The 15,862-nt window shown below is 38.7% G+C and overlaps 1 protein-coding gene across 1 annotated transcript in view; it reads left to right on the top strand.

Annotated features, from left to right (window-relative positions):
• LHX9 (LIM homeobox 9) overlaps positions 1 to 15,862 on the top strand; it is a 129,957-nt gene that overhangs the window by 85,002 nt on the left and 29,093 nt on the right. Inside the window, exon 7 of the transcript XR_016021564.1 lies at positions 5,712 to 5,801. The gene's annotated coding sequence lies outside the window, so the exon portion shown is untranslated. The remainder of the gene's footprint in view (positions 1 to 5,711; positions 5,802 to 15,862) is intronic.

Below are 15,862 nucleotides of genomic sequence, written 5' to 3' on the forward strand. Positions count from 1 at the left end.
ACTTCAGAAACTCACTTTTCATTAATAATTTTATTCTAGAATGACAATTACTATTTCTATCATTAATTGATGGTAATGTTAATTAGCCATAAAGAAATGTCTGACCTTTTCCTTAATATGTGATAGAATAAAATGTAAAATGGGAGGTGCATTAGCCTAGAAGTGCCACAGAGATACAGAGATAGTTGTTTCTCATCTTTTGTACTCAAAATAAAGAAGAATGATTTACAATTCTAGGGACAATTCTGATAATAAAAGTCAATTAAGCATTAAAAGCTTATTTTGAGCACTCTGTTGGCGCTTCTCTCCATTTTCCAGTTATACCTGCCTTTTTTGGTGTCTTCTAATGGCCATGTATCTCCTTTCCTCTGGCCCCCAGCATTCAGAACTCACAGTGGCGTGGGAGGGGTCGCTGAAGCGTCAGGGTGGCTTGTGGGGAGCCCTGGTGCCCTCCTGCCTGCATTGCCAGGCGCTTAATTGGCTCAGCTAGAATAACTCAAGGCGAAGTCTTCCAGAGCCAAGACTCCAGTTGCATTAGCCTCAGTGACACTTTTTAATGTTGATGCTATCTTTCTCCCTGTTTTTCAAAAGTGCTCAGGGATTTGCAGGATGGTACATAGAACTCAATTCCAACGGTGTACATAAACTTATTTTAAAAAGACAATGTAAAACAGTTAAAAGCACTGCGCATTGCACTCTGTAATTTGTTTGCAAATTTATTTCTTCTTCTGAAATGTGCATATTGCCTTCCTGGAATAAATCATACTCGGTCGTGATCTATTTCTTAAATTGTTGAATTCGATTTGTAAAATTCTGTTTAGACATTTGCATCTGTGTTCCTGAGGGATATTAACGAGAGTTATTTTCTCATGGGTATATATATATATATATATATATATATGTATATGTACATAATTAAAGAAATTACATTCTTTTCTAGAACAGAGTATCTTTTGAGCATTTCAGGGTTCTTTATAACTTAAACTATTTGACTTATAATTAAGCAGGCGTTCAAGGAAACGCGAAAGACCTTTATCTTTGTCCCAAGAGGTACACTTGCTACCGTTCTAAACGAGCAATACCGGTTGTAGTCACCAACAAGTGTTTATCACTTTGCAGCGTCATATCATTTATTGCTGAATTGTTTATTGCCTGTGTCCCCAGTGTGCGTGCTGGTTCCAAGACTGGGGCTTCATTTCTCTTTTTATTACTATATTATTTCTTGGGAGTCTGGAATGGTGCCTGGCACTTTTGTTGAATGAATGAATAAAAGAACAAATTTTAAAAGTGTCAGTTACCATATTTTGTCATGTAGACTGCTTACCCACGTGTTTAGCCCAAACTTTCAGGGAAAAAAATCTTTCGTTTTAATTTTTTAATTCAAATATTTATTTACATTTAGGTACTTGCTTTTTGTATTATAGAGGAATTTTAGCATTTATTTTTTAACATATTACGGGACAAGAAATTTTACGTAACAAATAATTACAAAACACAAGAACAGATACAAGGTATGAGAAATTTTATGTACCAGTAACAAATTTACGATATTTACATGTCATAGAAGGCCAAGAAGTCTTCGTCATTGCAAGTTTGCCATTAGTTCAACAAAACTGATGGTCGTATTTCACGGTATTATTTTGCATTTGGATATCGTTATTGATTTCTAGAGTTACACTTTTAACTCATAAGCACAAGTAAAAGAATTAAAAACATTTATATAGACACTGAATTAGTACGACCCATGCATAATGCACACCCTTATTTTTCCCTCACAAATTTGGGCAAAAAAGTGCACATTATACATGGCAAAATATGGTATGTAATATCTTATTTTTCTCATCTTTGAAACAAGGAAAATAATATCTCCCTTATAAGATTGCTATGAAGATTAGGTGAGGAAGGACAGGTAAACTCTCAACCTAATTTTTAGAAAAATGTTGGTTCCTTTTTCTCTTCTGGAAACAGTGTTTCTTCAAGTAGGAGATATCAACCCGGTGGGGGACATTTTGGAAATCTGTTTGGGGAAATTTTTGTTACCATAGGGAGAAGCCATTGGCATTTGTTGGGCAGTCAGGAATGCTAGGTGTCCTGTAATGCATGGGAAAACTCCACTCAGTAAAAACTTGCCATGTATCGTATGACTTTTGATTGTTCCACTGGACATCCATGTAGGTAAAAAGACAAATTTCTAATATCCAAGCTAGAGTCTAATTCTATTTTACATGTAAAAACAAAGCATTTCTACTGAAACCAGTATGGTCAGGAATGCAATGACTACCAGGAAAGTCAAGGGACGATTGAATTTTTTTCAATAAAGATTTTCTTTTTTCTGAATTTTTTATTGGGGAATATTGGGGAACAGTGTGTTTTTCCAGGGCCCATCAGCTCCAAGTCATTGTCCTTCAATCTAGTTGTGGAGGGCGCAGCTCAGCTCCAAGTCCAGTTACCATTTTCAATCTTAGTTGCAGGGGGCGCAGCCCACCATCCCATGTGCGAATTGAACCGGCAACCTTGTTGTTGAGAGCTCATGCTCTAACCAACTGGGCCATCTGGCCGCTGTCAACAAAGATTTTCAGGAGAACTCAGTAATTGCTGTTGTGGAATTTTACTGGAAAGTGGTTAAAAAAATTCTAATCATATGGAAGGATAAAAAATGAAAATCTAAAATCTCCCTTCTCCTATATCTATCCTTAGCCTCACTCCTAAAAGTAACTCTTTTTGAACAATTTCTGCCTTTTGGAATTTCTGTGATTACCATTTAACATAAACTAAACTGAAATTTATACCAATATTTCTTGGTCCATCAACCTCAGACAATATTTATTACTGTATTTCACAAGGTGTTTTTTTCCTCTCCCTCTATTTTCTATTTTGGTAGACTTTATAATAGATATTCTGCATTGTGTGAATCTTCTGTGCTTTTTCCCCATAGGCTTATTCTTAAAATAAAAGCATTTGAAGTGCATTTATACTGTGACATAAATATTATACAGTGGAGAAGAAAATAACTGATGTGATAGACACATAAAAAACGGAATGCAATTTTATATTACCAGTCCTCTAATACTTAAGGCTATTCACCCAATCTCACAGTCCATTGGGATCCTTTATTTTTGTCAGCTTTTCTTGCTGCTCTTTTTCCTTGTACCTCAGTCTTCCTTTGTGGTGTTTCCTTTATGTGGAGTATCTGCTCACACACTTTTCTATCGATGCATGGAAGGTTGTTTTCTTTTAGTTTGTCTTGCATAGCCCCCAAATATCTTTATATCTTTCTCTCTTCTCTTACAATTGATAACTTCCAATACTTTCCTTTCAAAATGTAAGGAGGAAGTTGTTTCCTAGTGTTTGAGCACTCGTTGATTTTAGAGAGAAGTCTTATGTCCACTTCTTCATAAAATACCAGATTTCCCACTCCGGAAGCTTTCTTGATGCTTCTTTTTATTTTCAGAATTGAGACCATTTACAAGCACGGCCATTCTCTTGTTTAGAATGTACATGTATTTTTAACTGAGATAATTTTTTTGAGTCAAAAATGACCATGTTTATTATTTATTGCTTCCCTTCTATTGTCTCTGACTTTTGCTTCTGGAACTCTTGTTCCTACATATTTGAATTTTGGGAACATTCTCCTATATTTCTGAAATTTTCTTTGCTATTTTGTCTTTTGGACACATGTCTTAGTTGTTCTGTGTGCAGTTTTCTCATCTATAAAATGGGGATAGTAGCAGTATCTTTTATTTATTTATTTATTTTTTAAATTTATTGGGGTGACAATTGTTAGTAAAGTTACATAGATTTCAGGTGTACAATTCTGTAATACATCATCTATAAATCCCATTGTGTGTTCACCACCCAGAGTCAGTTCTCCTTCCATCACCATATATTTGACCCCCCTGATAGTAGCAGTATCTTAATACATCTGCAAAAGTCCATGATTACTCTCGTAACGTCTCTCTGTTGCTAATCTGAAAAGGACGCAAACATATTTTAAAAAATGATTAACTAAATAAATGTTATTAGAAATAATGGGAATACTATGTAATGACAAAAATACAACTTATGAAGAAAAACGAAAAGAACCCAAACATAGATGAGATATTCATTTATACTCTATGGAATGTCACACACATTTTTAATGGCCTTTATTCAAAACCTAGTGTTACCCTTTCTTCCCCACCCCTCACTCCCTCTTTTCCTTCTTCCCTTCATTTCTTGTTTCTTTCCTTCCAAGATGAAAGAATTGCTAGTTTTCATCAATATGAGCTGGTTTATCTTCATTTGGAAGAATGAAGAAAAACACCCTAACGTGGCCTTAAAATGACTCGAGACACAAAGGGAGTTGAATGGAATCCAAGGACATAATTCATCCATAAGTCTTGATAATTTGATGCTTTTGTGTGTATGATTTGTGGGCAAGTCGTGTTAATTATATATGATGTTCAGAAAAATACTTTGTGTTGAACAGTGTAAATGTCAGTCTCATTAGCCATCATCATCATCTGTCAGGAAGAAGATGCTTTCAATAAGTGATAATCCCCCTTCCGAGTTCTGTGGATACGTACAAGTGTAAAAACAGTTTTTTTGGGTAATCCGATTTTCAGTGCCAGTAATTCTTCTTTCTCTCAAAATGTTTTCAAACCAACCTCTAAACTTGAAAATGAAAAAATTGGCCTGATTATAAACCACTAATTGGAACTAGTTCACACAGATTCATGGACAAAAGAGAGAGCAGACTCAGAGAAGGGCCACCCCTTTGGGTAATTAGATTCTAATAATGATAACAAGGTCGTTTGAAAGGTGAGGTTGGGGGAGGTACAATTCCTGACATAATATTTGTTATCTAAAATGTCCAATTGTATTGTGCCCAGTGCAAATGATTCCATCTTTACCCCAGGGCTCCCCACAATCCTTTATGGAGCTTTTGTATAAATTTACTTCTCTAATGGTTTTCCATGTTATGTTTTCTGATCTTCAGAATTTAAAAAATTAGATTTTTTTTTAATATCTGGAAAAATATAATGGAATGATTAGTATTTTACTTCAAAATTTGTAACATTTTGAAATAATTATATATAATAAACTATTAAAATTTAGCAGCAGTTAAATTTTATATTGATGAATTTTCCATAATAAAAAATAACAACTGCTCTACTTATTAGATTATTATACAATAATGCCCAATTTATGTCCAAATAATACTTTGTGAGTTATTATTAGTGACTATGGGGTATTACATGGAGATTTGAAGCATAATGACTAATTTAAATGCATTCTTAAATTGAAAACTCAGAAATAATATTCTAGCTTAGTAAACAACAGACAGATGACATAAATTGTAATTTGAAACATATACGTTTACCAGGTCCACTGATACCCTAACAAGAGACTTTAAAAAAAATTGAGATGTTTACCAGCCAATACATTGGTTCAAGGAATGAAAAACTGCACTTTGTTCAGAAGCATGGGTTATTCCAGATGCCATTAGTCCAACTAAGGTTTTAATTAAGTTAATTCCATTTTTGTAAGTCAAAGCAGAATGACGTACATTTACCATATTAGAACAAGACACTTTACTGCGTTTGCCCCAAAGGTGTCATAATAAATACAAAAATCACTCATCTGTAGAGTTAATAAAACTAACCATGGAAATACAGGAGTCTATGATGTGACTAATGTGCCTTTATATTATATTTGGTGCCCTTGTGCAGTGCGAAACCTGAACAACCATGTCTGGCAGCATTGCCCCAACCCCACTGAGAAAATCTGGCAGCACCGGAGTTTCTCCAGCATCACCACAGGTAAGCGAAATTCGACCTCGTTGTTGAGACTCTCTTCCCTGTGGCATGATTTTGTATAACTGTAAACGATGTAATTCTTTCTGGTATTATGCACTGGAAGCTGTGTCCATGCCGTAAGACTTTGGAAACACAAAATCCACAACCTGGCAAGTTTTACTTGAATCATTTTAGCTTGAAAGAGTTTGAAGTTTTTTGTCTGTTTCAAGGGAAATTCTTTCCTCTCTCTTTTTTCCCATTTGTGAACAAATTGGAGGTGGTTTGGAGTTGGGAAAATGTCTGCTCTTAGCTTGGGTGTGTCACAGAGATCAGCATTCAGACAGTGGCCCTTCTGCATGTGGCTGTTAGATGGACTCACTGGAAGCCAGGCATAAGCAGATGGAAGGATACTCAAGGGGTCCATCCTGGGTGACAGTCCTACTTCGGCAAAACCCAACTGATAGTGAAGGGAGAGCCGCCCAAGTCAGTTTTCAATCAGTGTAACAATTTGTCAATACGTTTGTTGATTACAGTGTGTTGACTATATATTGCTCGAATGAGATGATATGTAAACTATATGTGTATATGTGTTAATCTGCATGCAAATGATATGCATACACTTTGACAAATAGGAAGCAGGAAGGTGTCATTTATAGCACACCGGGCTAGGAGAGGAGAGGTTAGGTACCAGACCAATGGTGCTTGTTCTCAGCAGCAGGTGAAAATCACCGGGAACCCACATTAAAGGTGGGGATTTGTAGGCCTCAGTGCAGAGATGTGGTCTCAGAGGGCCTGATGTTGTGCCCAGGAACCTGTATATTTTAAAAACAACAGAGGTGATGCTGGTATCCATCCCGGCTACTGGATTTTCCGTTTCCTTTCCCAGTCTGACTGTGCCAACTCTCTTTTGTTTTGTGTCACACAAGAGTCCTGCCTCTCACTGACATCACCAAATGTGCACATAGCATCATCAGGAGCATGATAAGAAATACGAATTCAAAAGATCCAGTTTTTCAGGAGGTTAGAATCTAGTAGGGACCTAAGCGATGCCCTGAAAACATAAAGCTGTGGGCGGAATATTCACACTACCTGTTCCGTTTCCGAGAAACTCGAGGTGCGTCTCCAGATCTTGGTGGTTTGCCTCTGCATTCAGTGTCCTTGGCAGGGCTTCCTGGCTGGAGATCAGAGAGGAAGGAGCAAATGAACTATCCTATGCGGCTTAAGGAATTCGAAAGCAGTGATTCTTTGTCTTACGGAAAAGGTGGGAAGAATTCCCACCTTGAGTTAATATGCACAGGGTGCGGTGTTTCAGGATTTGAGATTTCACCAAAGCTTCGCAGGTGCCCATCTCGTTACTGCTGTGGATCTACTGTCTACGTTTATTTAAAAATATAAAAGTGCTATTGTCTGAATTGATCTATAATTTATAAGGAGCATGATTGTAATGACAAACATGGCATTGTCATTCTGCATCCATTGCGTGGTAAAGGAGCTTGATGCTCACGATGTTTCCTTCCCTGGTTCCCCACAACTGATTTATCACTCGTCTGACCCACCTTCCATGCTCACTGTCACTGTCGTTCCTGGCTCTCCACACCCCACCCTCCAGAGGACGGTTAATCATGGAATACATTATTCAGTTTTTTCGTTTACGTGCTTCTGAGATGCCAGGCTCTATAATTAATCACCATCACAAATATTCTCATGGAAATGCTTTCTACAGCTACACTTTTACTGGGTCACTGAACTAGTAAAACAGCTTATTCTCAGCATCGTTGCAAACCACAGCCTGTGGCTCCCGGGTAGGTAGTCAAATGCATCATGTAAGCATAGATTTGCAAAGATATCTTCAGTCAGGTGACCACGTTAGAAATCTTTTTGTTTTTAATTAATGCATCTGCTAACAGGATCAAAAGTAACCAGTATTGTTTTCATGACTTTTACATATTTATAAAGTAGTTTTAAAGTAAAATTGGAGGAAAGATGGGACTCACCTGGTGCCCTTTTCCTCCACATAAAAGTTGTTAGCATACGTTACCTTGAAATAGAAATTTTCGTCTGCCTGGTATCTTTCACAGAGGTCAATAAACCAAGCAGATATTAGCCTGTTGAAAAGATTTTAAATGAGGTATCTTCTCCCCAAGTGCGTGTCTCTTGATCGGCAGGGCAGATAGATTTCTCATAAGGTATGGGTCACAACACAACCACATTTGCTTACACGTCATTTGGGGAGAGTTGGATCTAGGGTGCAACCCTAGAGAGGGCGACCCTCTCATCCTTGCCCCTGCCCGTCAGTTTCATGGCACTGACCGTAACCTGGGAAATAGTTTATTTTCTTCTGCTTCAGAGGAAAGCACTGTATGTATGATACTCAGGATCCAGCCCAGGTCCAAAAATGCCAGCGCTCAAGCAAGGATGTGGTCAGAAATCAGGATCAGAGTAAAGCAGTCAGACCAATGTCAGAAACAGGGGAGTCAGAGTTCCAGGAACTGACGTCAGAAACTGTGTTTGAGTGAGATTTTCTCACCAGTCCGTTCACTCACTCATCCACTCATTTATCCATTGATTGAGTCGCTCATTCTTTCAGCAAACATCTGCGGGTCGCCTACTCTGTGCAAGGTGCTTCCTTTAACTGGACTTGACTTGAACTGAGCGGTGTGGAGGTGGGGGTGGAGGCAGACACCCAGTCATATACCTTTTCACTTGGTTAGAATTCTGATAGGAGTCCCAGATGGGACATGGTGCTGTATAAAGTGGGAACTTGGGGACTCAGGGAAGACTGTCTCTAAGAAGCTGAGACTGTGATGAGCTTAAAGGACAAGCAGGAATCATCAACACAGAAAAACGCACACAAGCAGGAAGGCTAGGCTAGGCTTCCAAGCTGGCGTCGGTACACATACTATGGGGGGGGGCCAGACGGCTGGGGGTGGGGGCGGGCATGAATGCTAGGTCACAACAGTGCCATGTGGGGCTCCAAGGCTGGGAAACCAGACAGGCAAGGTTCAAATGCCAGGTTCACCTTTTATGAGCTATAATGTCTTGAACACATCAACTTCTCTGAGCCTCAGTTTCTTTATCATAAATAAGTAATACATAGTAAAATAAATAGTGGTTAATTATATCTACCTAGCAATAGCGTTGGGAGAACTAATTTTAAAATTTTGCTGTTATGAAGTTCATGACTTCATCCACATAACTAGCTACCAATAATTCAGACCTCTTTTGGGTTATGTTTGGGAGTTTATTATGGCGTATGCTGAAACGGTGATATTGATTTGCTATGTAATCAGGATTCCCATTAAAAATGTCTATGCATTCCATAGCATTTTAACAAAGAATGTGGTCTAGGTTTCATGTTCTGGAACATATGTACCTCCTGTGCTTTCTGAAATAATCAAATACGAAAACAACAATCATGTATCTCAGAAGAAATGAATTGACTTTGTCACTAGGGGGAGACCTAGCCAGGTTTTGCGACTTGCCCTGCCTTTCACAGAGGAGAGAATTGTTCTTTCCTTGATGTTCTCAGGAGATCAGGGAAATGATGATGTTGGAAAAGGCATTGAGAAAACTCGGCAGTCCCGATGGGAGGATTGGAGAGGTTTTCTGTTTTCTTTTCTTTTTAGTGTGTTCTACATGGTAGATAATAAACCTTAGGGGATACCGAGGCAGCCAAGGTGATTGACAGGTGGTTGGAACTGAGTCCCCTTGGCTGAGTTCCTGGTAGTGTTGTACAGAGATCTGGAAACATGACGAGGGACCAAACTTCTGAGGGGGTCAGTCCAAGGGGAGTGATTGTCCTCCCCTGGCAGCCACCTGAGAGGGTATGGACATTTATTAAACACCACGTTTTGTCACTAGAATTTTCAGTGACCTTAGTCTGTGTGCGTGTGTGCATACTTGTTCCTGTTATATATTTTCTCTTAATTACGTTTCTCTCTGTAATCTTGAATCATGAGAAGTGTGTGTGTGTGGGGTGGAGGGGGGGCATTCTCTGGCCTTTTCTGGAGAAGGAAAAAGCCAAGAAGTGATAGGAGAGGAAATGCCTCTCAGAGGTGATGTTTCATGAACTAATGACTTACCGGAGGAACTAACTCCTCGAAGGCTCTGCTGACACAGTGTTAGAATTACCCTCAGTTCTTCTTTGTCAAACAGACATTCAAGCTTAGAAATCGGTTAATGGCAAAGCGATTTCTCTTCTTAGTTCTTTTGAATCTAGCCGTGTATCTCTTTTACTTTATAGAGGACACAGAATAAAGCCGTAGACTTCCATTGAAGAAAATTAAGAATATAAACATGAAATGTGATTGGTCATGAAGCGGTTTTAAAAAATAATTTCAAGGAAACAGTGGATATTATGTGCTTCTAACTGTTTAGTTTATAAGTGTCAAATTCGAAACCACTTACTTACCCAAGTGCTATTTTATATTTAACAGCTTGGCTACTGCCTTGCTCAGCATCTTAAATCCATGTGAATTCTGTTAACGTGAAGTTCAGAAAATTCAAATTGTATCACGTATGGTTGAATTAGGTGCCTCTAGAAAACTCATGGAAATATTTTAAAAGACTACTTTTTCTGATTATAAAAATGAATGTATGGTAAAGGAATTTATATTGATCTATAATTTCTTTCCGAAGTGGTAACTACTGTTGACATGTTGGGTTATTCCCTTTTAGCTCTTACTCTGTGAATTTTTTTTTTTTTTAAAAGCTGAGATCATGCTGTGAGTATGATTTTCTATTCATATTTCTTTTTCCCAGAGAACAACGCTTTGTTGTTGCCGTATCATTGCTTTCTATAAATGGAGCACATTTCAGATTCCCCTTTGCAGCACAGAGTCAGTATGTACTGTTTTTTAAACTATATATTTATTCAACCTTTTATCATTAAAAGTCTCTGTGAATATCATTTTAATAGTTGCAGGATATTTCATCACATGGCTGTATCACAATTTGTTCTACAAATTCCTTATTGTTAGATATTCAGTTTTCTCTGATAAATCATCCTGTAATTAATGTCTCTGTTCAGAAAATTTTGGGCCCCATTTCACTCTATTTGATAAATATCTTTTGCATTGAAACCAAAAGCTATCTTATTTTTATTTTTATTTTTTGAATGTCAGCATTTATTTTTTTATTTTTATTATTATTTTTTAAATTTATTATTATTTAATTTAATAATAATTTTATTATTATTATTTTTTAATTTATTTTTTATTGTTAGTAAAATTACATAGATTTCAGGTGTACAATTCTGTAATACATCATCTATAAATCCCATTGTGTGTTCACCACCCAGAGTCAGTTCTCCTTCCATCACCATATATTTGATCCAAAAGCTATCTTTAACTATAATGAGATTAGTTTGTTGTATTTTTAAACAAGAACTATAAACCACTAAGAGTAGAACTACTAAAAGTGTAAGAATTACTGTGACATATGATAAGTCTTAGGATATTAAGGAAAAAAAAAAGCCATCACCTCAGGAATTAAATATGAGTTTTAGACGTCTCCCACACCTCAGTAATTTTCCTTGCAATGTGGGTTAAGGTTTCCCAGAGTGTATAAAGAAATTATATATTTTTTTCCTTTATGAGTTTGAGGTTTTGTGTACGTCTTAGAAATGCCAAACTTTTATATCACTCAGGACTCTGAAAAAAATATCACATCCTATGAGGCTTTTCCTAACTGCCTACCTAACACAGGTAGTATTTCCTTCATTGGAATGATAAGGAAACTGAGGGTCAGAAAGAGTAGATAACTGGCCCAATGCCACACAGCAGGTAGGCAGTTGAAACCTGGAGCCAGAATTCAGGCAAAACATCATCGGACCCCAAAGCCAATATTACTGTACTATCTTGTCCCATCTGGGCCTTTTCCACACCCGCTCCCTCTGCCCCCCTCCAGGGGTGGGAATATAACATTTTAAGATTGGAAGAGATTTTCCATGCAGGGTCCGAAAAGAATGCTCAGTAAGGAGGTAGAGATCTCTGCTGGGAGATACGTCATGCTCATCAGTCTGACCAACAGTTCCTTCTATGAGAGAAGTTCTCGGAATTATATTACCGTGAGGTACAGAACCTGTTATTGACTATTTTCACACGCATTTATTTATGCATTCTCATTTTCAGTACCTATCGTAGACGTTCAACATGATTATGTGCAATTATTATTGTGATTTGCCTTAAGAAGTCTGTGATTCCTAGCTGTATTTAATAACTAATACCCATCATGACAGTATTTATTATTCAGAACTGTATGGAGTTGCAGAACGATGACTTTCATAATTAAGAGTTTCTATGAAACTCTTTGGGAATGAATTTTCAGATTTAGGAAAAACAAAAGGCTGATTGATGGCGTAGTCCTGCTAAATGCCACGAAAACAAAACATACGCTCTCTGTCAATGCATCAAAATCCCTGGTTGTCCTAGAAGAATGCATAATTAGATGAGCAGGTAATAGAGTGTTGACTAATTGTTTTTATTTGCGTCATTCCAGATGGATCATTAATCTTTATTGACCATAGGAATTATATCATTTGAGTTGAAATGTTGGTTCTGCAGGGTTCTACTCAGCACATCTCATTTGCATTCCTGTAACTTAATAGTTAACTATTGATCATGGGCGAGCGTGTCAGAGCACTATATCATCTCTTATTTTGAATACAATCATATTAATGAGGATTCACTTCGTTAGGAAAAGGCAAAATATATTGCCGTTAGTCGTCACCTGGCAGTTCTAAATGACTTTCCTTCGAAATGATTAGGATACAAGCTTTGGATTGACACATGTCAATTATCATGACAGACACCATATTATCATTCAAGTCAACAAACATTTATTGAACCTCTATTCAGTGCAAGGCACTGGACTAGACGTTGAGGGGGTTGTGGGGTAATGGAGTCCATGTCTTAACGGAGATGGGAGAGACCTGAACCCCGGTGTTAGCTGTCACCTCATCTTTCTCTTCCTGCTCTCCTAAAATGTATATATCTTTGCCCTTCACTGCCTGACTACAGAGCCCAGCAGCTTTCTGAATTCTTTACACAGAACCAACTTTGTGAAAAGCACTGTGAAAAATGTACGCTCAGCTGGTACTTTCACCAGAAGGCAAGACAGAGTAACAGTTAAGAGTGTGGTTTAAACCTGGCTTTGTAGCTTCCTAGCTGTGAGGTATTGGGCAAGTCATTTAACTGCTCTGTGCCTTTGCGTCCTTGTCTATAAAACAGGGATGATAATTTTGACATTGTAGGGCTGTGGTAAGTCTTAAATAAGTTCATGTGTGCAGTGTACACTCGTAAGGAAGCATTTCAGAAGCAAACAGTAGCTATTATTATTATAGGGGTGGCAGAGTTTTCATTACATACCACATAGGAAGGAAAAAAGTCCTCTTAGATTTCAGTGAGATGTTTCTGTGCTCTCCAGAAGTAACCTGTCTACCACCTGCTACCAGTGTCGGGTTTGGGATGGGGATGAGTCCCCACAGAAATTCAGTACATTGATAATCTTACCCAAATCTACCCATTTTCTGCCCTCAGGAAAAGAAATTCCACTGACTTATTTGGAAAAGTAGTAAAACAAAGAAAATAAAATGGAAACACGTAGGATATATTTAAAATGCATTAATCTGCTGAGCAATTCTAATTGAATTGTAATCACCGACTATTTCTACTTTGATTATTTTAGACACGGGCCTGTATTTAGTTCACAAAATTTTTGAGGAAGGGACAGATCATGTTTTTGTATTTTCCTCTGTTTTCTGACTACAAAATTGACAGTGACTCTTTATGACAGGCAGTGTTTGGCTATTACCCATATGGCAGCCTGGTCAGGACAAGTGGAGGTGGGGGATTGGATGGTAATTATACTAGAAAATTCTGGCATATTTTCTCTATAACAAGAAAGAATAATCTCAGAGATATTACCAGAGCTGCTGAAATGGGTTCAGGATCTGATGAAAATTGTTTTCAGGTCTCACAATGTTTGATTGAACCTCAGAACCCCTTCTGGCCCAGGTTGTGTGTCCTGAATCCCCCAACCTGTTCAGCCCTGAACATCCAAAGGAATCTAAGTGTAGCCCAAAGAGAGATTCCTGCCTCTTTAGAGAGCTTAAAAAATAAAGTGTGGAATTTTGAAAAATAGTCAAGTGGGTTCTAGGTATAACGAGTGCTCACATGGTCCCTGCAAAACTTCGAGAAACCAAAGCATCCTGAAAATATGCCTTTGGAAATCATGTCACCTCCCAATTCAGGCTCATGTGAATGTCACCGAGCACATCGTGTCCCCGTAAGACAAGTGTCTGCTCTCTGTACCGTATTCTTTCTGGTTGTAAGACATGATGACTGAAACTTTCAGGCATCTTTTCTAAGATAATGACCTAAGTGACTCAGGACTTCAAGGCAAGAGACAGACTCCCTCTTCTTTCTCAAATGTGTCAAACCCATCCAAACAGCAGTCCCTGCATTAGTTACAAAGGGAGTTAGGGGGCTCTTTGTATACTTGGGTGGGGCTGGGGTGAGGTTGGCCTTGGTTCTGCCTCTTCCAAAGAGGTGACAAGAATCAGAGCCATCGCAAAGCTTGGGTTTCCTTCCCACATTGAAGGAATCCCAAATGCAGGTACGCTGGTGGTTACCTATGGTTGGATTCAGTAGCTGAAGAACATCAACACTGTTCCATGAAAGAGGAAAGAAGGAAATCTAAGCCTGAGCAACTTGAACATAGGGACGGTGTCTGTGCAGTCTCAAGAGTTTAATAAAAGCTTAAATGGGATTTTGTGAATGCATTATTTGAGTCATTAGTATTAGCACATTCCTACATTTTTTAGACATAGGTCATATGCCACTAGTCCAACCATCCTTGTGGCTCAGTTTCACGTGACAGTTTCAAAGCTGCATGCTAGACCTGTTAGTACAGATGATAACGTTAAAATGTTTTTTTGAGCTGGAGGGGACTTATAATTTGATTCTAAACTCGAGCCTTGCTTGACTCATCGAGATACGATAAGCATCTCAAACTCAGTGAGAGATCTCAAAGGAGCTTGAAAATATAGGCAAAGAAAAGATCGAAGAGCCTCTAAGCCCTGAAAATGAGTCATGTTGGTGAAATGCTGCTTTAAATTTTGGGCAAAGGCTGTGTCTTCTCTTTCCTTTCTGATTCACTGACCATTTTAATGCTTCAGCCGAGAGCAGCCTCATCGTACTGTTAACCACATTTCCAAACTCTTTACCTCCTGCTGTAACTTTCAGTCCACTCCGAAGCCCAGTAAGGCCGGGAGGTAGGGGGCAGTCTAATACACTAACTGTGGCGCGGAAGTAGATAGCAAAAGAAAGCTAAGCAAGAAAACACCCGTGACGCATTTCAGCTAAGTGAAGTGCACAAACACTTCCTCTGGAAAGATAAAAAATGTGTTCAGTGCTTCCACATATCAGTGGTGAAATCCATGAGACAGTCTCCAGTTCCAAATTCTGCTGCTGGGGGCATGGCTTTGCCCACAAGTAGTGTTCAAGCCAAACTGAACATTCTGTGGCCCTGGACGTGCCGAGTTGGGATTGCTATGTGGTGACATGGCAAGGCAACTGTGTCCCCACCGACCTCCTAACCCTCGAGGGCTCCCCCGAGATCGTCTAAAGCCCACCCCCACCATTGACCATCTCCCACTCACCTAGGGCTGGCTTTTCTTTTTCTTTTAGAAGTTAGAAAGTTTATTCAAGAAGAAAGGCTCTGGCAGAGAAGCTGGAAGCCTAGGGGTGGCTTTTCTACTCAAATTATGCTTTGGCCCATTTCTCCCATAGTCAAGAGTTTTTAATTTGTGTGGTTTGATGCCTTGCCGTTTGTCCAACAGAAGCCTATGGCGTTGGTATGTGGCTTGTGTTGCTGTGAATTGTGTCGTTTAGGTGATAAGCACCTGCGCCTTGTAAAGGTTACAGGCCAGGGATCCACAGCAGTTCAGTAACCAGCCCAGAATCGGAGAGGGGGTGATGGATGCAAAACGTGAGACAATCTTGGTTTCCTAGCTGTCGCCGGGAGCGTTTTCATTCTTGTGCCACATCAATTCGTTTTGGTTTTACGTGGCCACTGTCTGAGAC

The sequence above is a fragment of the Rhinolophus sinicus genome, chromosome 6 (assembly GCF_057876585.1).
Source record: "Rhinolophus sinicus isolate RSI-liver-muscle chromosome 6, RSI-T2T, whole genome shotgun sequence".
In the NCBI taxonomy this organism is placed as follows: domain Eukaryota; kingdom Metazoa; phylum Chordata; class Mammalia; order Chiroptera; family Rhinolophidae; genus Rhinolophus; species Rhinolophus sinicus.